Raw genomic sequence first — 26,073 nt, forward strand, 5'->3', positions numbered from 1 at the left:
CCTTATCAATCATCAGCTTAGCAAATTAAAGTTTAATTCACTTCACGCGACAAATATCACTCCATTGCCCTTCAAAATCTCTTCGGGAAATGACATGCTTAAATTGGTTTTGAAATAATAACAGGATTTCCCATGCTTTTCCTGCATTCACAGAGACAAAAAAACTTACAGCACAGGGTGCCGTTCCACTCGTGATACCTGTGACGGTTCTTCGAATACGTGTGCGTCGTCATATATGCCAGCTCTGTTTTCCCTAAACCTTTACGTTCTTCAGGCTGCAGACCAAAGCACTTTGAAGATTACTTATGGTACAACCTCCACCGTCATTTCAGACAGTGCACTGCAGATTCCAACAAAATGGGGGCATAAAACTAAGTGTTTCCACAGGTCGCCTCTGATTATTTTGCCAATCAACTTGAATCTGTGCCCATTTCTTTGCTGAAAGCTCTGCCACTGGACAGGTTCTCCTTCTTTAAACTATCAAAAAGCCTCATCATGTAGAATATATCCACTAACGCTCCTTTTATGATCCCCAGCTCGAGGTAGAGCAAGGACAATTTCTATTCCAGAAAAGAAAATGATGGAAATATTCCACTATTCAGGCAGCATCTGTGGAAGGTGAAGCCGATCTCTCCTCGTATGCACTCTATCAACTCCCCTCAGGATCGCATATGCTACAACAAGATAAAGCCTGGATGTACCTGATTCAGCCCTGGTGTTTGATCAACTTTTATTATCGGGAGCCGTTTTATTACCGCATCTTTGTCAATTTGAAATGTTTGTAATGTGTTAATGACTTCATGTTTCACTGTGCCCTTGGAAGCATCTTCTTCCTTGGTAAAGACAGATGCCAAAGTATTCATAATAGCGATAATATCGCTCGGAGACTTTGGGATGGCCTTAAACTTAGGTGTCAGTGTCTTTTCACTTCTCTTATTTGCTCTTTCAGTCGCTCTCTCAAGGATGTATAAACAGCCGGAAAGTTGAATTGTTACGTTGAGTGAGACAGACCGACGAAAGATATAAGGTGAAAGTGCGTCCATTTGGACGACTGGAGATTATTTGCGTAATGAAAAGTGTGGGAGGCAGTGAATGCATGTGTGTGAGAGTAAAATGCGAGAAGCTAGTGCAGAAGATGGATCGTGTTGCACTGTTAGTTCTCAGCCACTGAAGGGCGCAGTGTGGGCTGAGTATCTGAGCCTGGATAGCTCAGTCGGTAGAGCATCAGACTTTTAATCTGAGGGCCAGGGTTCAAGTCCCTGTTCAGGCGCTCTTTGTCTAATGCTTTTATCACAGTGGTGTTTGTGCAGTGTCCTCAAGAATTCAAAGCCATGTACTTTGTCTGTGGAGAGCCAAGACTCTGGCAGCCCTTTTCGTTGCAAGTTTTGTCCATTCTGACCGGCAATTCTTTCAGTTGCAGCAAGACGTCTGCTTTGCTTGATCGCATTGTTTCAATCTTAAACAGGATTGCATCACCTCCGTCATCACTTTTTAACAGTTTTTACATACACAAATAAGGCAGTTGAACATCGTTGTTATTATTCTGATGTATTGTCACGCACCTGAAACGTTTACTCTATTTTTCTCGCCACACATGCTGCCAGACCTGCTTTGTCTTTTTTGCACTCACGGTTTTGATTTCAGATTTCCACAATCCTCACTATTTCGCTTTTGTTCTTGTTATCCAGCTTTATTCTTCAAAATTTCCTTATCAATCATCAGCTTAGCAAATTAAAGTTTAATTCACTTCACGCGACAAATATCACTCCATTGCCCTTCAAAATCTCTTCGGGAAATGACATGCTTAAATTGGTTTTGAAATAATAACAGGATTTCCCATGCTTTTCCTGCATTCACAGAGACAAAAAAACTTACAGCACAGGGTGCCGTTCCACTCGTGATACCTGTGACGGTTCTTCGAATACGTGTGCGTCGTCATATATGCCAGCTCTGTTTTCCCTAAACCTTTACGTTCTTCAGGCTGCAGACCAAAGCACTTTGAAGATTACTTATGGTTCAACCTCCACCGTCATTTCAGACAGTGCACTGCAGATTCCAACAAAATGGGGGCATAAAACTAAGTGTTTCCACAGGGCGCCTCTGATTATTTTGCCAATCAACTTGAATCTGTGCCCATTTCTTTGCTGAAAGCTCTGCCACTGGACAGGTTCTCCTTCTTTAAACTATCAAAAAGCCTCATCATGTAGAATATATCCACTAACGCTCCTTTTATGATCCCCAGCTCGAGGTAGAGCAAGGACAATTTCTATTACAGAAAAGAAAATGATGGAAATATTCCACTTTTCAGGTAGCATCTGTGGAAGGTGAAGCTGATCTCTCCTCGTATGCACTCTATCAACTCCCCTCAGGATCGCGTATGCTACAACAAGATGAAGCCTGGATGTACCTGATTCAGCCCTGGTGTTTGATCAACTTTTATTACCGCGAGCCGTTTTATTACCGCGTCTTTGTCAATTTGAAATGTTTGTAATGTGTTAATGACTTCATGTTTCACTGTGCCCTTGGAAGCATCTTCTTCCTTGGTAAAGACAGATGCCAAAGTATTCATAATAGCGATAATATCGCTCGGAGTCTTTGGGATGGCCTTAAACTTAGGTGTCAGTGTCTTTTCACTTCTCTTATTTGCTCTTTCAGACGCTCTCTCAAGGATGTATAAACAGCCGGAAAGTTGAATTGTTACGTTGAGTGAGACAGACCGACGAAAGATATAAGGTGAAAGTGCGTCCATTTGGACGACCTGAATTATTTGCGTAATGAAAAGTGTGGGAGGCAGTGAATGCATGTGTGTGAGACTAACATGCGAGAAGCGAGTGCAGAAGATGGATCGTGTTGCACTGTTAGTTCTCAGCCACTGAAGGGCGCAGTGCGGGTTGAGTGTCTGAGCCTGGATAGCTCAGTCGGTAGAGCATCAGGCTTTTAATCTGAGGGTCCAGGGTTCAAGTCCCTGTTCTGGTGCTCTTTGTCTAATGCCTTTATCACAGTGGTGTTTGTGCAGTGTCCTCAAGAATTCAAAGCCATGCACTTTGGCTGTGGAGAGCCAAGACTCTGGCAGCCCTTTTCGTTGCAAGTTTTGTCCATTCTGACCGGCAATTCTTTCAGTTGCAGCAAGACGTCTGCTTTGCTTGATCGCATCGTTTCATTCTTAAACAGGATTGCATCACCTCCGTCATCACTTATTAACAGTTTTTACATTCACAAATAAGGCAGTTGAACATCGTTGTTATTATTCTGATGTATTGTCACGCACCTGAAACGTTAACTCTATTTTTCTCGCCACACATGCTGCCAGACCTGCTTTGTCTTTTTTGCACTCTCGGTTTTGATTTCAGATTTCCACAATCCTCACTATTTCGCTTTTGTTCTTGTTATTCAGCTTTATTCTTCAAAATTTCCTTATCAATCATCAGCTTAGCAAATTAAAGTTTAATTCACTTCACGCGACAAATATCACTCCATTGCCCTTCAAAATCTCTTCGGGAAATGATATGCTTAAGTTGGTTTTGAGATAATAACAGGATTTCCCATGCTTTTCCTGCATTCACAGAGACAAAAAAACTTACAGCACAGGGTGCCGTTCCACTCGTGATACCTGTGACGGTTCTTCGAATACGTGTGCGTCGTCATATATGCCAGCTCTGTTTTCCCTAAACCTTTACGTTCTTCAGGCTGCAGACCAAAGCACTTTGAAGATTACTTATGGTTCAACCTCCACCGTCATTTCAGACAGTGCACTGCAGATTCCAACAAAATGGGGGCATAAAACTAAGTGTTTCCACAGGTCGCCTCTGATTATTTTGCCAATCAACTTGAATCTGTGCCCATTTCTTTGCTGAAAGCTCTGCCACTGGATAGGTTCTCCTTCTTTAAACTATCAAAAAGCCTCATCATGTAGAATATATCCACTAACGCTCCTTTTATGATCCCCAGCTCGAGGTAGAGCAAGGACAATTTCTATTACAGAAAAGAAAATGATGGAAATATTCCACTATTCAGGCAGCATCTGTGGAAGGTGAAGCCGATCTCTCCTCGTATGCACTCTATCAACTCCCCTCAGGATCGCGTATGCTACAACAAGATAAAGCCTGGATGTACCTGATTCAGCCCTGGTGTTTGATCAACTTTTATTATCGGGAGCCGTTTTATTACCGCGTCTTTGTCAATTTGAAATGTTTGTAATGTGTTAATGACTTCATGTTTCACTGTGCCCTTGGAAGCATCTTCTTCCTTGGTAAAGACAGATGCCAAAGTATTCATAATAGCGATAATATCGCTCGGAGACTTTGGGATGGCCTTAAACTTAGGTGTCAGTGTCTTTTCACTTCTCTTATTTGCTCTTTCAGTCGCTCTCTCAAGGATGTATAAACAGCCGGAAAGTTGAATTGTTACGTTGAGTGAGACAGACCGACGAAAGATATAAGGTGAATGTGCGTCCATTTGGACGACTGGAGATTATTTGCGTAATGAAAAGTGTGGGAGGCAGTGAATGCATGGGTGTGAGAGTAAAATGCGAGAAGCTAGTGCAGAAGATGGATCGTGTTGCACTGTTAGTTCTCAGCCACTGAAGGGCGCAGTGCGGGTTGAGTATCTGAGCCTGGATAGCTCAGTCGGTAGAGCATCAGACTTTTAATCTGAGGGTCCAGGGTTCAAATCCCTGTTCATGTGCTATTTGTCTTGTGCCTTTATCACAGTGGTGTTTGTGCAGTGTCCTCAAGAATTCAAAACAATGTACTTTGGCTGTGGAGAGCCAAGACTCTGGCAGCCCTTTTCGTTGCAAGTTTTGTCCATTCTGACCGGCAATTCTTTCAGTTGCAGCAAGACGTCTGCTTTGCTTGATCGCATCGTTTCAATCTTAAACAGGATTGCATCACCTCCGTCATCACTTTTTAACAGTTTTTACATACACAAATAAGGCAGTTGAACATCGTTGTTATTATTCTGATGTATTGTCACGCACCTGAAACGTTAACTCTATTTTTCTCGCCACACATGCTGCCAGACCTGCTTTGTCTTTTTTGCACTCTCGGTTTTGATTTCAGATTTCCACAATCCTCACTATTTCGCTTTTGTTCTTGTTATCCAGCTTTATTCTTCAAAATTTCCTTATCGATCATCAGCTTAGGAAATTAAAGCTTAATTCACTTCACGCGACAAATATCACTCCATTGCCCTTCAAAATCACTTCGGGAAATGACATGCTTAAGTTGGTTTTGAAATAATAACAGGATTTCCCATGCTTTTCCTGCATTCACAGAGACAAAAAAACTTACAGCACAGGGTGCCGTTTCACTCGTGATACCTGTGACGGTTCTTCGAATACGTGTGCGTCGTCATATATGCCAGCTCTGTTTTCCCTAAACCTTTACGTTCTTCAGGCTGCAGACCAAAGCACTTTGAAGATTACTTATGGTTCAACCTCCACCGTCATTTCAGACAGTGCACTGCAGATTCCAACAAAATGGGGGCATAAAACTAAGTGTTTCCACAGCTCGCCTCTGATTATTTTGCCAATCAACTTGAATCTGTGCCCATTTCTTTGCTGAAAGCTCTGCCACTGGACAGGTTCTCCTTCTTTAAACTATCAGAAAGCCTCATCATGTAGAATATATCCACTAACACTCCTTTTATAATCCCCAGCTCGAGGTAGAGCAAGAACAATTTCTATTACAGAAAAGAAAATGATGGAAATATTCCACTATTCAGGCAGCATCTGTGGAAGGTGAAGCCGATCTCTCCTCGTATCCACTCTATCAACTCCCCTCAGGATCGCGTATGCTACAACAAGATAAAGCCTGGATGTACCTGATTCAGCCCTGGTGTTTGATCAACTTTTATTATCGGGAGCCGTTTTATTACCGCGTCTTTGTCAATTTGAAATGTTTGTAATGTGTTAATGACTTCATGTTTCACTGTGCCCTTGGAAGCATCTTCTTCCTTGGTAAAGACAGATGCCAAAGTATTCATAATAGCGATAATATCGCTCGGAGACTTTGGGATGGCCTTAAACTTAGGTGTCAATGTCTTTTCACTTCTCTTATTTGCTCTTTCAGTCGCTCTCTCAAGGATGTATAAACAGCCGGAAAGTTGAATTGTTACGTTGAGTGAGACAGACCGACGAAAGATATAAGGTGAAAGTGCGTCCATTTGGACGACTGGAGATTATTTGCGTAATGAAAAGTGTGGGAGGCAGTGAATGCATGGGTGTGAGAGTAAAATGCGAGAAGCTAGTGCAGAAGATGGATCGTGTTGCACTGTTAGTTCTCAGCCACTGAAGGGCGCAGTGCGGGTTGAGTGTCTGAGCCTAGATAGCTCAGTCGGTAGAGCATCAGACTTTTAATCTGAGGGCCAGGGTTCAAGTCCCTGTTCAGGCGCTCTTTGTCTTGTGCTTTTATCACAGTGGTGTTTGTGCAGTGTCCTCAAGAATTCCAAGCCATGTACTTTGGCTGTGGAGAGCCAAGACTCTGGCAGCCCTTTTCGTTGCAAGTTTTGTCCATTCTGACCGGCAATTCTTTCAGTTGCAGCAAGACGTCTGCTTTGCTTGATCGCATCGTTTCATTCTTAAACAGGATTGCATCACCTCCGTCATCACTTATTAACAGTTTTTACATTCACAAATAAGGCAGTTGAACATCGTTGTTATTATTCTGATGTATTGTCACGCACCTGAAACGTTAACTCTATTTTTCTCGCCACACATGCTGCCAGACCTGCTTTGTCTTTTTTGCACTCTCGGTTTTGATTTCAGATTTCCACAATCCTCACTATTTCGCTTTTGTTCTTGTTATCCAGCTTTATTCTTCAAAATTTCCTTATCAATCATCAGCTTAGCAAATTAAAGTTTAATTCACTTCACGCGACAAATATCACTCCATTGCCCTTCAAAATCTCTTCGGGAAATGATATGCTTAAGTTGGTTTTGAAATAATAACAGGATTTCCCATGCTTTTCCTGCATTCACAGAGACAAAAAAACTTACAGCACAGGGTGCCGTTCCACTCGTGATACCTGTGACGGTTCTTCGAATACGTGTGCGTCGTCATATATGCCAGCTCTGTTTTCCCTAAACCTTTACGTTCTTCAGGCTGCAGACCAAAGCACTTTGAAGATTACTTATGGTTCAACCTCCACCGTCATTTCAGACAGTGCACTGCAGATTCCAACAAAATGGGGGCATAAAACTAAGTGTTTCCACAGGTCGCCTCTGATTATTTTGCCAATCAACTTGAATCTGTGCCCATTTCTTTGCTGAAAGCTCTGCCACTGGACAGGTTCTCCTTCTTTAAACTATCAAAAAGCCTCATCATGTAGAATATATCCACTAACGCTCCTTTTATGATCCCCAGCTCGAGGTAGAGCAAGGACAATTTCTATTACAGAAAAGAAAATGCTGGAAATATTCCACTATTCAGGCAGCATCTGTGGAAGGTGAAGCCGATCTCTCCTCGTATGCACTCTATCAACTCCCCTCAGGATCGCGTATGCTACAACAAGATAAAGCCTGGATGTACCTGATTCAGCCCTGGTGTTTGATCAACTTTTATTATCGGGAGCCGTTTTATTACCGCGTCTTTGTCAATTTGAAATGTTTGTAATGTGTTAATGACTTCATGTTTCACTGTGCCCTTGGAAGCATCTTCTTCCTTGGTAAAGACAGATGCCAAAGTATTCATAATAGCGATAATATCGCTCGGAGACTTTGGGCTGGCCTTAAACTTAGGTGTCAGTGTCTTTTCACTTCTCTTATTTGCTCTTTCAGTCGCTCTCTCAAGGATGTATAAACAGCCGGAAAGTTGAATTGTTACGTTGAGTGAGACAGACCGACGAAAGATATAAGGTGAATGTGCGTCCATTTGGACGACTGGAGATTATTTGCGTAATGAAAAGTGTGGGAGGCAGTGAATGCATGGGTGTGAGAGTAAAATGCGAGAAGCTAGTGCAGAAGATGGATCGTGTTGCACTGTTAGTTCTCAGCCACTGAAGGGCGCAGTGCGGGTTGAGTATCTGAGCCTGGATAGCTCAGTCGGTAGAGCATCAGACTTTTAATCTGAGGGTCCAGGGTTCAAATCCCTGTTCATGTGCTATTTGTCTTGTGCCTTTATCACAGTGGTGTTTGTGCAGTGTCCTCAAGAATTCAAAACAATGTACTTTGGCTGTGGAGAGCCAAGACTCTGGCAGCCCTGTTCGTTGCAAGTTTTGTCCATTCTGACCGGCAATTCTTTCAGTTGCAGCAAGACGTCTGCTTTGCTTGATCGCATCGTTTCAATCTTAAACAGGATTGCATCACCTCCGTCATCACTTTTTAACAGTTTTTACATACACAAATAAGGCAGTTGAACATCGTTGTTATTATTCTGATGTATTGTCACGCACCTGAAACGTTAACTCTATTTTTCTCGCCACACATGCTGCCAGACCTGCTTTGTCTTTTTTGCACTCTCGGTTTTGATTTCAGATTTCCACAATCCTCACTATTTCGCTTTTGTTCTTGTTATCCAGCTTTATTCTTCAAAATTTCCTTATCGATCATCAGCTTAGGAAATTAAAGCTTAATTCACTTCACGCGACAAATATCACTCCATTGCCCTTCAAAATCACTTCGGGAAATGACATGCTTAAGTTGGTTTTGAAATAATAACAGGATTTCCCATGCTTTTCCTGCATTCACAGAGACAAAAAAACTTACAGCACAGGGTGCCGTTTCACTCGTGATACCTGTGACGGTTCTTCGAATACGTGTGCGTCGTCATATATGCCAGCTCTGTTTTCCCTAAACCTTTACGTTCTTCAGGCTGCAGACCAAAGCACTTTGAAGATTACTTATGGTTCAACCTCCACCGTCATTTCAGACAGTGCACTGCAGATTCCAACAAAATGGGGGCATAAAACTAAGTGTTTCCACAGCTCGCCTCTGATTATTTTGCCAATCAACTTGAATCTGTGCCCATTTCTTTGCTGAAAGCTCTGCCACTGGACAGGTTCTCCTTCTTTAAACTATCAGAAAGCCTCATCATGTAGAATATATCCACTAACACTCCTTTTATAATCCCCAGCTCGAGGTAGAGCAAGAACAATTTCTATTACAGAAAAGAAAATGATGGAAATATTCCACTATTCAGGCAGCATCTGTGGAAGGTGAAGCCGATCTCTCCTCGTATCCACTCTATCAACTCCCCTCAGGATCGCGTATGCTACAACAAGATAAAGCCTGGATGTACCTGATTCAGCCCTGGTGTTTGATCAACTTTTATTATCGGGAGCCGTTTTATTACCGCGTCTTTGTCAATTTGAAATGTTTGTAATGTGTTAATGACTTCATGTTTCACTGTGCCCTTGGAAGCATCTTCTTCCTTGGTAAAGACAGATGCCAAAGTATTCATAATAGCGATAATATCGCTCGGAGACTTTGGGATGGCCTTAAACTTAGGTGTCAATGTCTTTTCACTTCTCTTATTTGCTCTTTCAGTCGCTCTCTCAAGGATGTATAAACAGCCGGAAAGTTGAATTGTTACGTTGAGTGAGACAGACCGACGAAAGATATAAGGTGAAAGTGCGTCCATTTGGACGACTGGAGATTATTTGCGTAATGAAAAGTGTGGGAGGCAGTGAATGCATGGGTGTGAGAGTAAAATGCGAGAAGCTAGTGCAGAAGATGGATCGTGTTGCACTGTTAGTTCTCAGCCACTGAAGGGCGCAGTGCGGGTTGAGTGTCTGAGCCTAGATAGCTCAGTCGGTAGAGCATCAGACTTTTAATCTGAGGGCCAGGGTTCAAGTCCCTGTTCAGGCGCTCTTTGTCTTGTGCTTTTATCACAGTGGTGTTTGTGCAGTGTCCTCAAGAATTCCAAGCCATGTACTTTGGCTGTGGAGAGCCAAGACTCTGGCAGCCCTTTTCGTTGCAAGTTTTGTCCATTCTGACCGGCAATTCTTTCAGTTGCAGCAAGACGTCTGCTTTGCTTGATCGCATCGTTTCATTCTTAAACAGGATTGCATCACCTCCGTCATCACTTATTAACAGTTTTTACATTCACAAATAAGGCAGTTGAACATCGTTGTTATTATTCTGATGTATTGTCACGCACCTGAAACGTTAACTCTATTTTTCTCGCCACACATGCTGCCAGACCTGCTTTGTCTTTTTTGCACTCTCGGTTTTGATTTCAGATTTCCACAATCCTCACTATTTCGCTTTTGTTCTTGTTATCCAGCTTTATTCTTCAAAATTTCCTTATCAATCATCAGCTTAGCAAATTAAAGTTTAATTCACTTCACGCGACAAATATCACTCCATTGCCCTTCAAAATCTCTTCGGGAAATGATATGCTTAAGTTGGTTTTGAAATAATAACAGGATTTCCCATGCTTTTCCTGCATTCACAGAGACAAAAAAACTTACAGCACAGGGTGCCGTTCCACTCGTGATACCTGTGACGGTTCTTCGAATACGTGTGCGTCGTCATATATGCCAGCTCTGTTTTCCCTAAACCTTTACGTTCTTCAGGCTGCAGACCAAAGCACTTTGAAGATTACTTATGGTTCAACCTCCACCGTCATTTCAGACAGTGCACTGCAGATTCCAACAAAATGGGGGCATAAAACTAAGTGTTTCCACAGGTCGCCTCTGATTATTTTGCCAATCAACTTGAATCTGTGCCCATTTCTTTGCTGAAAGCTCTGCCACTGGACAGGTTCTCCTTCTTTAAACTATCAAAAAGCCTCATCATGTAGAATATATCCACTAACGCTCCTTTTATGATCCCCAGCTCGAGGTAGAGCAAGGACAATTTCTATTACAGAAAAGAAAATGCTGGAAATATTCCACTATTCAGGCAGCATCTGTGGAAGGTGAAGCCGATCTCTCCTCGTATGCACTCTATCAACTCCCCTCAGGATCGCGTATGCTACAACAAGATAAAGCCTGGATGTACCTGATTCAGCCCTGGTGTTTGATCAACTTTTATTATCGGGAGCCGTTTTATTACCGCGTCTTTGTCAATTTGAAATGTTTGTAATGTGTTAATGACTTCATGTTTCACTGTGCCCTTGGAAGCATCTTCTTCCTTGGTAAAGACAGATGCCAAAGTATTCATAATAGCGATAATATCGCTCGGAGACTTTGGGATGGCCTTAAACTTAGGTGTCAGTGTCTTTTCACTTCTCTTATTTGCTCTTTCAGTCGCTCTCTCAAGGATGTATAAACAGCCGGAAAGTTGAATTGTTACGTTGAGTGAGACAGACCGACGAAAGATATAAGGTGAATGTGCGTCCATTTGGACGACTGGAGATTATTTGCGTAATGAAAAGTGTGGGAGGCAGTGAATGCATGGGTGTGAGAGTAAAATGCGAGAAGCTAGTGCAGAAGATGGATCGTGTTGCACTGTTAGTTCTCAGCCACTGAAGGGCGCAGTGCGGATTGAGTATCTGAGCCTGGATAGCTCAGTTGGTAGAGCAACAGACTTTTAATCTGAGGGTCCAGGGTTCAAGTCCATGTTCAGGTGCTCTTTGTCTAATGCTTTTATCACAGTGGTGTTTGTGCAGTGTCCTCAAGAATTCAAAGCCATGTACTTTGGCTGTGGAGAGCCAAGACTCTGGCAGCCCTTTTCGTTGCAAGTTTTGTCCATTCTGACCGGCAATTCTTTCAGTTGCAGCAAGACGTCTGCTTTGCTTGATCGCATTGTTTCAATCTTAAACAGGATTGCATCACCTCCGTCATCACTTTTTAACAGTTTTTACATACACAAATAAGGCAGTTGAACATCGTTGTTATTATTCTGATGTATTGTCACGCACCTGAAACGTTAACTCTATTTTTCTCGGCACACATGCTGCCAGACCTGCTTTGTCTTTTTTGCACTCACGGTTTTGATTTCAGATTTCCACAATCCTCACTATTTCGCTTTTGTTCTTGTTATCCAGCTTTATTCTTCAAAATTTCCTTATCAATCATCAGCTTAGCAAATTAAAGTTTAATTCACTTCACGCGACAAATATCACTCCATTGCCCTTCAAAATCTCTTCGGGAAATGACATGCTTAAATTGGTTTTGAAATAATAACAGGATTTCCCATGCTTTTCCTGCATTCACAGAGACAAAAAAACTTACAGCACAGGGTGCCGTTCCACTCGTGATACCTGTGACGGTTCTTCGAATACGTGTGCGTCGTCATATATGCCAGCTCTGTTTTCCCTAAACCTTTACGTTCTTCAGGCTGCAGACCAAAGCACTTTGAAGATTACTTATGGTACAACCTCCACCGTCATTTCAGACAGTGCACTGCAGATTCCAACAAAATGGGGGCATAAAACTAAGTGTTTCCACAGCTCGCCTCTGATTATTTTGCCAATCAACTTGAATCTGTGCCCATTTCTTTGCTGAAAGCTCTGCCACTGGACAGGTTCTCCTTCTTTAAACTATCAAAAAGCCTCATCATGTCGAATATATCCACTAACGCTCCTTTTATGATCCCCAGCTCGAGGTAGAGCAAGGACAATTTCTATTACAGAAAAGAAAATGATGGAAATATTCCACTATTCAGGCAGCATCTGTGGAAGGTGAAGCCGATCTCTCCTCGTATGCACTCTATCAACTCCCCTCAGGATCGCATATGCTACAACAAGATAAAGCCTGGATGTACCTGATTCAGCCCTGGTGTTTGATCAACTTTTATTATCGGGAGCCGTTTTATTACCGCGTCTTTGTCAATTTGAAATGTTTGTAATGTGTTAATGACTTCATGTTTCACTGTGCCCTTGGAAGCATCTTCTTCCTTGGTAAAGACAGATGCCAAAGTATTCATAATAGCGATAATATCGCTCGGAGACTTTGGGATGGCCTTAAACTTAGGTGTCAGTGTCTTTTCACTTCTCTTATTTGCTCTTTCAGTCGCTCTCTCAAGGATGTATAAACAGCCGGAAAGTTGAATTGTTACGTTGAGTGAGACAGACCGACGAAAGATATAAGGTGAAAGTGCGTCCATTTGGACGACTGGAGATTATTTGCGTAATGAAAAGTGTGGGAGGCAGTGAATGCATGTGTGTGAGAGTAAAATGCGAGAAGCTAGTGCAGAAGATGGATCGTGTTGCACTGTTAGTTCTCAGCCACTGAAGGGCGCAGTGTGGGCTGAGTATCTGAGCCTGGATAGCTCAGTCGGTAGAGCATCAGACTTTTAATCTGAGGGCCAGGGTTCAAGTCCCTGTTCAGGCGCTCTTTGTCTTGTGCTTTTATCACAGTGGTGTTTGTGCAGTGTCCTCAAGAATTCCAAGCCATGTACTTTGGCTGTGGAGAGCCAAGACTCTGGCAGCCCTTTTCGTTGCAAGTTTTGTCCATTCTGACCGGCAATTCTTTCAGTTGCAGCAAGACGTCTGCTTTGCTTGATCGCATCGTTTCATTCTTAAACAGGATTGCATCACCTCCGTCATCACTTATTAACAGTTTTTACATTCACAAATAAGGCAGTTGAACATCGTTGTTATTATTCTGATGTATTGTCACGCACCTGAAACGTTAACTCTATTTTTCTCGCCACACATGCTGCCAGACCTGCTTTGTCTTTTTTGCACTCTCGGTTTTGATTTCAGATTTCCACAATCCTCACTATTTCGCTTTTGTTCTTGTTATCCAGCTTTATTCTTCAAAATTTCCTTATCAATCATCAGCTTAGCAAATTAAAGTTTAATTCACTTCACGCGACAAATATCACTCCATTGCCCTTCAAAATCTCTTCGGGAAATGATATGCTTAAGTTGGTTTTGAAATAATAACAGGATTTCCCATGCTTTTCCTGCATTCACAGAGACAAAAAAACTTACAGCACAGGGTGCCGTTCCACTCGTGATACCTGTGACGGTTCTTCGAATACGTGTGCGTCGTCATATATGCCAGCTCTGTTTCCCCTAAACCTTTACGTTCTTCAGGCTGCAGACCAAAGCACTTTGAAGATTACTTATGGTTCAACCTCCACCGTCATTTCAGACAGTGCACTGCAGATTCCAACAAAATGGGGGCATAAAACTAAGTGTTTCCACAGGTCGCCTCTGATTATTTTGCCAATCAACTTGAATCTGTGCCCATTTCTTTGCTGAAAGCTCTGCCACTGGACAGGTTCTCCTTCTTTAAACTATCAAAAAGCCTCATCATGTAGAATATATCCACTAACGCTCCTTTTATGATCCCCAGCTCGAGGTAGAGCAAGGACAATTTCTATTACAGAAAAGAAAATGCTGGAAATATTCCACTTTTCAGGCAGCATCTGTGGAAGGTGAAGCCGATCTCTCCTCGTATGCACTCTATCAACTCCCCTCAGGATCGCGTATGCTACAACAAGATAAAGCCTGGATGTACCTGATTCAGCCCTGGTGTTTGATCAACTTTTATTATCGGGAGCCGTTTTATTACCGCGTCTTTGTCAATTTGAAATGTTTGTAATGTGTTAATGACTTCATGTTTCACTGTGCCCTTGGAAGCATCTTCTTCCTTGGTAAAGACAGATGCCAAAGTATTCATAATAGCGATAATATCGCTCGGAGACTTTGGGATGGCCTTAAACTTAGGTGTCAGTGTCTTTTCACTTCTCTTATTTGCTCTTTCAGTCGCTCTCTCAAGGATGTATAAACAGCCGGAAAGTTGAATTGTTACGTTGAGTGAGACAGACCGACGAAAGATATAAGTTGAATGTGCGTCCATTTGGACGACTGGAGATTATTTGCGTAATGAAAAGTGTGGGAGGCAGTGAATGCATGGGTGTGAGAGTAAAATGCGAGAAGCTGGTGCAGAAGATGGATCGTGTTGCACTGTTAGTTCTCAGCCACTGAAGGGCGCAGTGTGGGCTGAGTATCTGAGCCTGGATAGCTCAGTCGGTAGAGCAACAGACTTTTAATCTGAGGGTCCAGGGTTCAAGTCCCTGTTCAGGTGCTCATTGTCTAATGCTTTTATCACAGTGGTGTTTGTGCAGTGTCCTCAAGAATTCAAAGCCATGTACTTTGTCTGTGGAGAGCCAAGAGTCTGGCAGCCCTTTTCGTTGCAAGTTTTGTCCATTCTGACCGGCAATTCTTTCAGTTGCAGCAAGACGTCTGCTTTGCTTGATCGCATTGTTTCAATCTTAAACAGGATTGCATCACCTCCGTCATCACTTTTTAACAGTTTTTACATACACAAATAAGGCAGTTGAACATCGTTGTTATTATTCTGATGTATTGTCACGCACCTGAAACGTTAACTCTATTTTTCTCGCCACACATGCTGCCAGACCTGCTTTGTCTTTTTTGCACTCACGGTTTTGATTTCAGATTTCCACAATCCTCACTATTTCGCTTTTGCTCTTGTTATCCAGCTTTATTCTTCAAAATTTCCTTATCAATCATCAGCTTAGCAAATTAAAGTTTAATTCACTTCACGCGACAAATATCACTCCATTGCCCTTCAAAATCTCTTCGGGAAATGACATGCTTAAATTGGTTTTGAAATAATAACAGGATTTCCCATGCTTTTCCTGCATTCACAGAGACAAAAAAACTTACAGCACAGGGTGCCGTTCCACTCGTGATACCTGTGACGGTTCTTCGAATACGTGTGCGTCGTCATATATGCCAGCTCTGTTTTCCCTAAACCTTTACGTTCTTCAGGCTGCAGACCAAAGCACTTTGAAGATTACTTATGGTTCAACCTCCACCGTCATTTCAGACAGTGCACTGCAGATTCCAACAAAATGGGGGCATAAAACTAAGTGTTTCCACAGGTCGCCTCTGATTATTTTGCCAATCAACTTGAATCTGTGCCCATTTCTTTGCTGAAAGCTCTGCCACTGGACAGGTTCTCCTTCTTTAAACTATCAAAAAGCCTCATCATGTAGAATATATCCACTAACGCTCCTTTTATGATCCCCAGCTCGAGGTAGAGCAAGGACAATTTCTATTACAGAAAAGAAAATGATGGAAATATTCCACTATTCAGGCAGCATCTGTGGAAGGTGAAGCCGATCTCTCCTCGTATGCACTCTATCAACTCCCCTCAGGATCGCGTATGCTACAACAAGATAAAGCCTGGATGTACCTGATTCAGCCCTGGTGTTTGATCAACTTTTATTATCGGGAGCCGTTTTATTACCGCGTCTTTGTCAATTTGAAATGTTTGTAATGTGTTAATGACTTCATGTTTCACTGTGCCCTTGGAAGCATCTTCTTCCTTGGTAAAGACAGATGCCAAAGTATTCATAATAGCGATAATATCGCTCGGAGAATTTGGGCTGGCCTTAAACTTAGGTGTCAGTGTCTTTTCACTTCTCTTATTTGCTCTTTCAGTCGCTCTCTCAAGGATGTATAAACAGCCGGAAAGTTGAATTGTTACGTTGAGTGAGACAGACCGACGAAAGATATAAGGTGAAAGTGCGTCCATTTGGACGACTGGAGATTATTTGCGTAATGAAAAGTGTGGGAGGCAGTGAATGCATGTGTGTGAGAGTAAAATGCGAGAAGCTAGTGCAGAAGATGGATCGTGTTGCACTGTTAGTTCTCAGCCACTGAAGGGCGCAGTGCGGGTTGAGTGCCTGAGCCTGGATAGTTCAGTCGGTAGAGCATCAGACTTTTAATCTGAGGGTCCAGGGTTCAAGTCCCTGTTCAGGCGTTCTTTGTCTAATGCCTTTATCACAGTGGTGTTTGTGCAGTGTCCTCAAGAATTCAAAGCCATGTACTTTGGCTGTGGAGAGCCAAGACTCTGGCAGCCCTTTTCGTTGCAAGTTTTGTCCATTCTGACCGGCAGTTCTTTCAGTTGCAGCAAGACGTCTGCTTTGCTTGATCGCATCGTTTCAATCTTAAACAGGATTGCATCACCTCCGTCATCACTTTTTACCAGTTTTTACATACACAAATAAGGCAGTTGAACATCGTTGTTATTATTCTGATGTATTGTCACGCACCTGAAACGTTAACTCTATTTTTCTCGCCACACATGCTGCCAGACCTGCTTTGTCTTTTTTGCACTCTCGGTTTTGATTTCAGATTTCCACAATCCTCACTATTTCGCTTTTGTTCTTGTTATCCAGCTTTATTCTTCAAAATTTCCTTATCAATCATCAGCTTAGCAAATTAAAGTTTAATTCACTTCACGCGACAAATATCACTCCATTGCCCTTCAAAATCTCTTCGGGAAATGACATGCTTAAGTTGGTTTTGAAATAATAACAGGATTTCCCCTGCTTTTCCTGCATTCACAGAGACAAAAAAACTTACAGCACAGGGTGCCGTTCCACTCGTGATACCTGTGACGGTTCTTCGAATACGTGTGCGTCGTCATATATGCCAGCTCTGTTTTCCCTAAACCTTTACGTTCTTCAGGCTGCAGACCAAAGCACTTTGAAGATTACTTATGGTTCAACCTCCACCGTCATTTCAGACAGTGCACTGCAGATTCCAACAAAATGGGGGCATAAAACTAAGTGTTTCCACAGCTCGCCTCTGATTATTTTGCCAATCAACTTGAATCTGTGCCCATTTCTTTGCTGAAAGCTCTGCCACTGGACAGGTTCTCCTTCTTTAAACTATCAAAAAGGCTCATCATGTAGAATATATCCGCTAACGCTCCTTTTATGATCCCCAGCTCGAGGTAGAGCAAGGACAATTTCTATTACAGAAAAGAAAATGATGGAAATATTCCACTATTCAGGCAGCATCTGTGGAAGGTGAAGCCGATCTCTCCTCGTATGCACTCTATCAACTCCCCTCAGGATCGCGTATGCTACAACAAGATAAAGCCTGGATGTACCTGATTCAGCCCTGGTGTTTGATCAACTTTTATTATCGGGAGCCGTTTTATTACCGCGTCTTTGTCAATTTGAAATGTTTGTAATGTGTTAATGACTTCATGTTTCACTGTGCCCTTGGAAGCATCTTCTTCCTTGGTAAAGACAGATGCCAAAGTATTCATAATAGCGATAATATCGCTCGGAGAATTTGGGCTGGCCTTAAACTTAGGTGTCAGTGTCTTTTCACTTCTCTTATTTGCTCTTTCAGTCGCTCTCTCAAGGATGTATAAACAGCCGGAAAGTTGAATTGTTACGTTGAGTGAGACAGACCGACGAAAGATATAAGGTGAAAGTGCGTCCATTTGGACGACTGGAGATTATTTGCGTAATGAAAAGTGTGGGAGGCAGTGAATGCATGTGTGTGAGAGTAAAATGCGAGAAGCTAGTGCAGAAGATGGATCGTGTTGCACTGTTAGTTCTCAGCCACTGAAGGGCGCAGTGCGGGTTGAGTGCCTGAGCCTGGATAGTTCAGTCGGTAGAGCATCAGACTTTTAATCTGAGGGTCCAGGGTTCAAGTCCCTGTTCAGGCGTTCTTTGTCTAATGCCTTTATCACAGTGGTGTTTGTGCAGTGTCCTCAAGAATTCAAAGCCATGTACTTTGGCTGTGGAGAGCCAAGACTCTGGCAGCCCTTTTCGTTGCAAGTTTTGTCCATTCTGACCGGCAGTTCTTTCAGTTGCAGCAAGACGTCTGCTTTGCTTGATCGCATCGTTTCAATCTTAAACAGGATTGCATCACCTCCGTCATCACTTTTTACCAGTTTTTACATACACAAATAAGGCAGTTGAACATCGTTGTTATTATTCTGATGTATTGTCACGCACCTGAAACGTTAACTCTATTTTTCTCGCCACACATGCTGCCAGACCTGCTTTGTCTTTTTTGCACTCTCGGTTTTGATTTCAGATTTCCACAATCCTCACTATTTCGCTTTTGTTCTTGTTATCCAGCTTTATTCTTCAAAATTTCCTTATCAATCATCAGCTTAGCAAATTAAAGTTTAATTCACTTCACGCGACAAATATCACTCCATTGCCCTTCAAAATCTCTTCGGGAAATGACATGCTTAAGTTGGTTTTGAAATAATAACAGGATTTCCCATGCTTTTCCTGCATTCACAGAGACAAAAAAACTTACAGCACAGGGTGCCGTTCCACTCGTGATACCTGTGACGGTTCTTCGAATATGTGTGCGTCGTCATATATGCCAGCTCTGTTTTCCCTAAACCTTTACGTTCTTCAGGCTGCAGACCAAAGCACTTTGAAGATTACTTATGGTTCAACCTCCACCGTCATTTCAGACAGTGCACTGCAGATTCCAACAAAATGGGGGCATAAAACTAAGTGTTTCCACAGGTCGCCTCTGATTATTTTGCCAATCAACTTGAATCTGTGCCCATTTCTTTGCTGAAAGCTCTGCCACTGGACAGGTTCTCCTTCTTTAAACTATCAAAAAGGCTCATCATGTAGAATATATCCGCTAACGCTCCTTTTATGATCCCCAGCTCGAGGTAGAGCAAGGACAATTTCTATTACAGAAAAGAAAATGATGGAAATATTCCACTATTCAGGCAGCATCTGTGGAAGGTGAAGCCGATCTCTCCTCGTATGCACTCTATCAACTCCCCTCAGGATCGCGTATGCTACAACAAGATAAAGCCTGGATGTACCTGATTCAGCCCTGGTGTTTGATCAACTTTTATTATCGGGAGCCGTTTTATTACCGCGTCTTTGTCAATTTGAAATGTTTGTAATGTGTTAATGACTTCATGTTTCACTGTGCCCTTGGAAGCATCTTCTTCCTTGGTAAAGACAGATGCCAAAGTATTCATAATAGCGATAATATCGCTCGGAGAATTTGGGCTGGCCTTAAACTTAGGTGTCAGTGTCTTTTCACTTCTCTTATTTGCTCTTTCAGTCGCTCTCTCAAGGATGTATAAACAGCCGGAAAGTTGAATTGTTACGTTGAGTGAGACAGACCGACGAAAGATATAAGGTGAAAGTGCGTCCATTTGGACGACTGGAGATTATTTGCGTAATGAAAAGTGTGGGAGGCAGTGAATGCATGTGTGTGAGAGTAAAATGCGAGAAGCCAGTGCAGAAGATGGATCGTGTTGCACTGTTAGTTCTCAGCCACTGAAGGGCGCAGTGCGGGTTGAGTGCCTGAGCCTGGATAGTTCAGTCGGTAGAGCATCCGACTCTTAATCTGAGGGTCCAGGGTTCAAGTCCCTGTTCAGGCGTTCTTTGTCTAATCCCTTTATCACAGTGGTGTTTGTGCAGTGTCCTCAAGAATTCAAAGCCATGTACTTTGGCTGTGGAGAGCCAAGACTCTGGCAGCCCTTTTCGTTGCAAGTTTTGTCCATTCTGACCGGCAGTTCTTTCAGTTGCAGCAAGACGTCTGCTTTGCTTGATCGCATCGTTTCAATCTTAAACAGGATTGCATCACCTCCGTCATCACTTTTTACCAGTTTTTACATACACAAATAAGGCAGTTGAACATCGTTGTTATTATTCTGATGTATTGTCACGCACCTGAAACGTTAACTCTATTTTTCTCGCCACACATGCTGCCAGACCTGCTTTGTCTTTTTTGCACTCTCGGTTTTGATTTCAGATTTCCACAATCCTCACTATTTCGCTTTTGTTCTTGTTATCCAGCTTTATTCTTCAAAATTTCCTTATCAATCATCAGCTTAGCAAATTAAAGTTTAATTCACTTCACGCGACAAATATCACTCCATTGCCCTTCAAAATCTCTTCGGGAAATGACATGCTTAAGTTGGTTTTGAAATAATAACAGGATTTCCCATGCTTTTCCTGCATTCACAGAGACAAAAAAACTTACAGCACAGGGTGCCGTTCCACTCGTGATACCTGTGACGGTTCTTCGAATACGTGTGCGTCGTCATATATGCCAGCTCTGTTTTCCCTAAACCTTTACGTTCTTCAGGCTGCAGACCAAAGCACTTTGAAGATTACTTATGGTTCAACCTCCACCGTCATTTCAGACAGTGCACTGCAGATTCCAACAAAATGGGGGCATAAAACTAAGTGTTTCCACAGCTCGCCTCTGATTATTTTGCCAATCAACTTGAATCTGTGCCCATTTCTTTGCTGAAAGCTCTGCCACTGGACAGGCTCTCCTTCTTTAAACTATCAAAAAGCCTCATCATGTAGAAGATATCCACTAACGCTCCTTTTATGATCCCCAGCTCGAGGTAGAGCAAGGACAATTTCTATTACAGAAAAGAAAATGATGGAAATATTCCACTATTCAGGCAGCATCTGTGGAAGGTGAAGCCGATCTCTCTTCGTATCCACTCTATCAACTCCCCTCAGGATCGCGTATGCTACAACAAGATAAAGCCTGGATGTACCTGATTCAGCCCTGGTGTTTGATCAACTTTTATTATCGGGAGCCGTTTTATTACCGCGAGCCGTTTTATTACCGCGTCTTTGACAATTTGAAATGTTTGTAATGTGTTAATGACTTCATGTTTCACTGTGCCCTTGGAAGCATCTTCTTCCTTGGTAAAGACAGATGCCAAAGTATTCATAATAGCGATAATATCGCTCGGAGACTTTGGGATGGCCTTAAACTTAGGTGTCAGTGTCTTTTCACTTCTCTTATTTGCTCTTTCAGTCGCTCTCTCAAGGATGTATAAACAGCCGGAAAGTTGAATTGTTACGTTGAGTGAGACAGACCGACGAAAGATATAAGCTGACAGTGCGTCCATTTGGACGACTGGAGATTATTTGCGTAATGAAAAGTGTGGGAGGCAGTGAATGCATGTGTGTGAGAGTAAAATGCGAGAAGCCACTGCAGAAGATGGATCGTGTTGCACTGTTAGTTCTCAGCCACTGAAGGGCGCAGTGCGGGTTGAGTGCCTGAGCCTGGATAGCTCAGTCGGTAGAGCATCAGACTTTTAATCTGAGGGTCCAGGGTTCAAGTCCCTGTTCAGGTGCTCTTTGTCAAATGCCTTCATCACTGTGGTGTTTGTGCAGTGTCCTCAAGAATTCAAAGCCATGTACTTTGGCTGTGGAGAGCCAAGACTCTGGCAGCCCTTTTCGTTGCAAGTTTTGTCCATTCTGACCGGCAATTCTTTCAGTTGCAGCAAGACGTCTGCTTTGCTTGATCGCATCGTTTCATTCTTAAACAGGATTGCATCACCTCCGTCATCACTTTTTAACAGTTTTTACATACACAAATAAGGCAGTTGAACATCGTTGTTATTATTCTGATGCATTGTCACGCACCTGAAACGTTAACTCTATTTTTCTCGCCACACATGCTGCCAGACCTGCTTTGTCTTTTTTGCACTCTCGGTTTTGATTTCAGATTTCCACAATCCTCACTATTTCGCTTTTGTTCTTGTTATCCAGCTTTATTCTTCAAAATTTCCTTATCAATCATCAGCTTAGCAAATTAAAGTTTAATTCACATCACGCGACAAATATCACTCCATTGCCCTTCAAAATCTCTTCGGGAAATGACATGCTTAAGTTGGTTTTGAAATAATAACAGGATTTCCCATGCTTTTCCTGCATTCACAGAGACAAAAAAACTTACAGCACAGGGTGCCGTTCCACTCGTGATACCTGTGACGGTTCTTCGAATACGTGTGCGTCGTCATATATGCCAGCTCTGTTTTCCCTAAACCTTTACGTTCTTCAGGCTGCAGACCAAAGCACTTTGAAGATTACTTATGGTTCAACCTCCACCGTCATTTCAGACAGTGCACTGCAGATTCCAACAAAATGGGGGCATAAAACTAAGTGTTTCCACAGCTCGCCTCTGATTATTTAGCCAATCAACTTGAATCTGTGCCCATTTCTTTGCTGAAAGCTCTGCCACTGGACAGGTTCTCCTTCTTTAAACTATCAAAAAGCCTCATCATGTAGAATATATCCGCTAACGCTCCTTTTATGATCCCCAGCTCGAGGTAGAGCAAGGACAATTTCTATTACAGAAAAGAAAATGATGGAAATATTCCACTATTCAGGCAGCATCTGTGGAAGGTGAAGCCGATCTCTCCTCGTATGCACTCTATCAACTCCCCTCAGGATCGCGTATGCTACAACAAGATAAAGCCTGGATGTACCTGATTCAGCCCTGGTGTTTGATCAACTTTTATTATCGGGAGCCGTTTTATTACCGCGTCTTTGTCAATTTGAAATGTTTGTAATGTGTTAATGACTTCATGTTTCACTGTGCCCTTGGAAGCATCTTCTTCCTTGGTAAAGACAGATGCCAAAGTATTCATAATAGCGATAATATCGCTCGGAGACTTTGGGATGGCCTTAAACTTAGGTGTCAGTGTCTTTTCACTTCTCTTATTTGCTCTTTCAGTCGCTCTCTCAAGGATGTATAAACAGCCGGAAAGTTGAATTGTTACGTTGAGTGAGACAGACCGACGAAAGATATAAGGTGAAAGTGCGTCCATTTGGACGACTGGAGATTATTTGCGTAATGAAAAGTGTGGGAGGCAGTGAATGCATGTGTGTGAGAGTAAAATGCGAGAAGCTAGTGCAGAAGATGGATCGTGTTGCACTGTTAGTTCTCAGCCACTGAAGGGCGCAGTGCGGGTTGAGTGCCTGAGCCTGGATAGTTCAGTCGGTAGAGCATCAGACTTTTAATCTGAGGGTCCAGGGTTCAAGTCCCTGTTCAGGCGTTCTTTGTCTAATGCTTTTATCACAGTGGTGTTTGTGCAGTGTCCTCAAGAATTCAAAGCCATGTACTTTGGCTGTGGAGAGCCAAGACTCTGGCAGCCCTTTTCGCTGCAAGTTTTGTCCATTCTGACCGGCAGTTCTTTCAGTTGCAGCAAGACGTCTGCTTTGCTTGATCGCATCGTTTCAATCTTAAACAGGATTGCATCACCTCCGTCATCACTTTTTACCAGTTTTTACATACACAAATAAGGCAGTTGAACATCGTTGTTATTATTCTGATGTATTGTCACGCACCTGAAACGTTAACTCTATTTTTCTCGCCACACATGCTGCCAGACCTGCTTTGTCTTTTTTGCACTCTCGGTTTTGATTTCAGATTTCCACAATCCTCACTATTTCGCTTTTGTTCTTGTTATCCAGCTTTATTCTTCAAAATTTCCTTATCAATCATCAGCTTAGCAAATTAAAGTTTAATTCACTTCACGCGACAAATATCACTCCATTGCCCTTCAAAATCTCTTCGGGAAATGACATGCTTAAGTTGGTTTTGAAATAATAACAGGATTTCCCATGCTTTTCCTGCATTCACAGAGACAAAAAAACTTACAGCACAGGGTGCCGTTCCACTCGTGATACCTGTGACGGTTCTTCGAATACGTGTGCGTCGTCATATATGCCAGCTCTGTTTTCCCTAAACCTTTACGTTCTTCAGGCTGCAGACCAAAGCACTTTGAAGATTACTTATGGTTCAACCTCCACCGTCATTTCAGACAGTGCACTGCAGATTCCAACAAAATGGGGGCATAAAACTAAGTGTTTCCACAGCTCGCCTCTGATTATTTTGCCAATCAACTTGAATCTGTGCCCATTTCTTTGCTGAAAGCTCTGCCACTGGACAGGTTCTCCTTCTTTAAACTATCAAAAAGGCTCATCATGTAGAATATATCCGCTAACGCTCCTTTTATGATCCCCAGCTCGAGGTAGAGCAAGGACAATTTCTATTACAGAAAAGAAAATGATGGAAATATTCCACTATTCAGGCAGCATCTGTGGAAGGTGAAGCCGATCTCTCCTCGTATGCACTCTATCAACTCCCCTCAGGATCGCGTATGCTACAACAAGATAAAGCCTGGATGTACCTGATTCAGCCCTGGTGTTTGATCAACTTTTATTATCGGGAGCCGTTTTATTACCGCGTCTTTGTCAATTTGAAATGTTTGTAATGTGTTAATGACTTCATGTTTCACTGTGCCCTTGGAAGCATCTTCTTCCTTGGTAAAGACAGATGCCAAAGTATTCATAATAGCGATAATATCGCTCGGAGAATTTGGGCTGGCCTTAAACTTAGGTGTCAGTGTCTTTTCACTTCTCTTATTTGCTCTTTCAGTCGCTCTCTCAAGGATGTATAAACAGCCGGAAAGTTGAATTGTTACGTTGAGTGAGACAGACCGACGAAAGATATAAGGTGAAAGTGCGTCCATTTGGACGACTGGAGATTATTTGCGTAATGAAAAGTGTGGGAGGCAGTGAATGCATGTGTGTGAGAGTAAAATGCGAGAAGCTAGTGCAGAAGATGGATCGTGTTGCACTGTTAGTTCTCAGCCACTGAAGGGCGCAGTGCGGGTTGAGTGGCTGAGCCTGGATAGTTCAGTCGGTAGAACATCAGACTTTTAATCTGAGGGTCCAGGGTTCAAGTCCCTGTTCAGGCGTTCTTTGTCTAATGCCTTTATCACAGTGGTGTTTGTGCAGTGTCCTCAAGAATTCAAAGCCATGTACTTTGGCTGTGGAGAGCCAAGACTCTGGCAGCCCTTTTCGTTGCAAGTTTTGTCCATTCTGACCGGCAGTTCTTTCAGTTGCAGCAAGACGTCTGCTTTGCTTGATCGCATCGTTTCAATCTTAAACAGGATTGCATCACCTCCGTCATCACTTTTTACCAGTTTTTACATACACAAATAAGGCAGTTGAACATCGTTGTTATTATTCTGATGTATTGTCACGCACCTGAAACGTTAACTCTATTTTTCTCGCCACACATGCTGCCAGACCTGCTTTGTCTTTTTTGCACTCTCGGTTTTGATTTCAGATTTCCACAATCCTCACTATTTCGCTTTTGTTCTTGTTATCCAGCTTTATTCTTCAAAATTTCCTTATCAATCATCAGCTTAGCAAATTAAAGTTTAATTCACTTCACGCGACAAATATCACTCCATTGCCCTTCAAAATCTCTTCGGGAAATGACATGCTTAAGTTGGTTTTGAAATAATAACAGGATTTCCCATGCTTTTCCTGCATTCACAGAGACAAAAAAACTTACAGCACAGGGTGCCGTTCCACTCGTGATACCTGTGACGGTTCTTCGAATATGTGTGCGTCGTCATATATGCCAGCTCTGTTTTCCCTAAACCTTTACGTTCTTCAGGCTGCAGACCAAAGCACTTTGAAGATTACTTATGGTTCAACCTCCACCGTCATTTCAGACAGTGCACTGCAGATTCCAACAAAATGGGGGCATAAAACTAAGTGTTTCCACAGCTCGCCTCTGATTATTTTGCCAATCAACTTGAATCTGTGCCCATTTCTTTGCTGAAAGCTCTGCCACT

At 42.6% G+C, this 26,073-nt stretch overlaps 15 non-coding genes across 15 annotated transcripts; all 15 read left to right on the forward strand.

Moving 5' to 3' along the window:
• Positions 1-1,198: 1,198 nt before the first annotated feature.
• Positions 1,199-1,270, forward strand: trnak-uuu (transfer RNA lysine (anticodon UUU)). Its single transcript has one exon. It is a non-coding gene; the product is annotated as a tRNA-Lys (tRNA).
• A 1,633-nt stretch (positions 1,271-2,903) lies between these two features.
• trnak-uuu (transfer RNA lysine (anticodon UUU)) lies at positions 2,904-2,976 on the forward strand. Its single transcript has one exon. It is a non-coding gene; the product is annotated as a tRNA-Lys (tRNA).
• A 1,634-nt stretch (positions 2,977-4,610) lies between these two features.
• Positions 4,611-4,683, forward strand: trnak-uuu (transfer RNA lysine (anticodon UUU)). The gene has a single exon. It is a non-coding gene; the product is annotated as a tRNA-Lys (tRNA).
• A 1,634-nt stretch (positions 4,684-6,317) lies between these two features.
• On the forward strand, positions 6,318-6,389 carry trnak-uuu (transfer RNA lysine (anticodon UUU)). Its single transcript has one exon. It is a non-coding gene; the product is annotated as a tRNA-Lys (tRNA).
• Positions 6,390-8,023: 1,634 nt separating this feature from the next.
• trnak-uuu (transfer RNA lysine (anticodon UUU)) lies at positions 8,024-8,096 on the forward strand. Its single transcript has one exon. It is a non-coding gene; the product is annotated as a tRNA-Lys (tRNA).
• A 1,634-nt stretch (positions 8,097-9,730) lies between these two features.
• Positions 9,731-9,802, forward strand: trnak-uuu (transfer RNA lysine (anticodon UUU)). Its single transcript has one exon. It is a non-coding gene; the product is annotated as a tRNA-Lys (tRNA).
• A 1,634-nt stretch (positions 9,803-11,436) lies between these two features.
• Positions 11,437-11,509, forward strand: trnak-uuu (transfer RNA lysine (anticodon UUU)). The gene has a single exon. It is a non-coding gene; the product is annotated as a tRNA-Lys (tRNA).
• A 1,634-nt stretch (positions 11,510-13,143) lies between these two features.
• trnak-uuu (transfer RNA lysine (anticodon UUU)) lies at positions 13,144-13,215 on the forward strand. The gene has a single exon. It is a non-coding gene; the product is annotated as a tRNA-Lys (tRNA).
• A 1,634-nt stretch (positions 13,216-14,849) lies between these two features.
• On the forward strand, positions 14,850-14,922 carry trnak-uuu (transfer RNA lysine (anticodon UUU)). The gene has a single exon. It is a non-coding gene; the product is annotated as a tRNA-Lys (tRNA).
• A 1,634-nt stretch (positions 14,923-16,556) lies between these two features.
• Positions 16,557-16,629, forward strand: trnak-uuu (transfer RNA lysine (anticodon UUU)). The gene has a single exon. It is a non-coding gene; the product is annotated as a tRNA-Lys (tRNA).
• Positions 16,630-18,263: 1,634 nt separating this feature from the next.
• Positions 18,264-18,336, forward strand: trnak-uuu (transfer RNA lysine (anticodon UUU)). The gene has a single exon. It is a non-coding gene; the product is annotated as a tRNA-Lys (tRNA).
• Positions 18,337-19,970: 1,634 nt separating this feature from the next.
• Positions 19,971-20,043, forward strand: trnak-cuu (transfer RNA lysine (anticodon CUU)). Its single transcript has one exon. It is a non-coding gene; the product is annotated as a tRNA-Lys (tRNA).
• Positions 20,044-21,695: 1,652 nt separating this feature from the next.
• Positions 21,696-21,768, forward strand: trnak-uuu (transfer RNA lysine (anticodon UUU)). The gene has a single exon. It is a non-coding gene; the product is annotated as a tRNA-Lys (tRNA).
• Positions 21,769-23,402: 1,634 nt separating this feature from the next.
• Positions 23,403-23,475, forward strand: trnak-uuu (transfer RNA lysine (anticodon UUU)). Its single transcript has one exon. It is a non-coding gene; the product is annotated as a tRNA-Lys (tRNA).
• Positions 23,476-25,109: 1,634 nt separating this feature from the next.
• On the forward strand, positions 25,110-25,182 carry trnak-uuu (transfer RNA lysine (anticodon UUU)). The gene has a single exon. It is a non-coding gene; the product is annotated as a tRNA-Lys (tRNA).
• Positions 25,183-26,073: the final 891 nt, after the last annotated feature.

Source organism: Heterodontus francisci, chromosome 28 (assembly GCF_036365525.1).
Source record: "Heterodontus francisci isolate sHetFra1 chromosome 28, sHetFra1.hap1, whole genome shotgun sequence".
NCBI classification, from domain to species: domain Eukaryota; kingdom Metazoa; phylum Chordata; class Chondrichthyes; order Heterodontiformes; family Heterodontidae; genus Heterodontus; species Heterodontus francisci.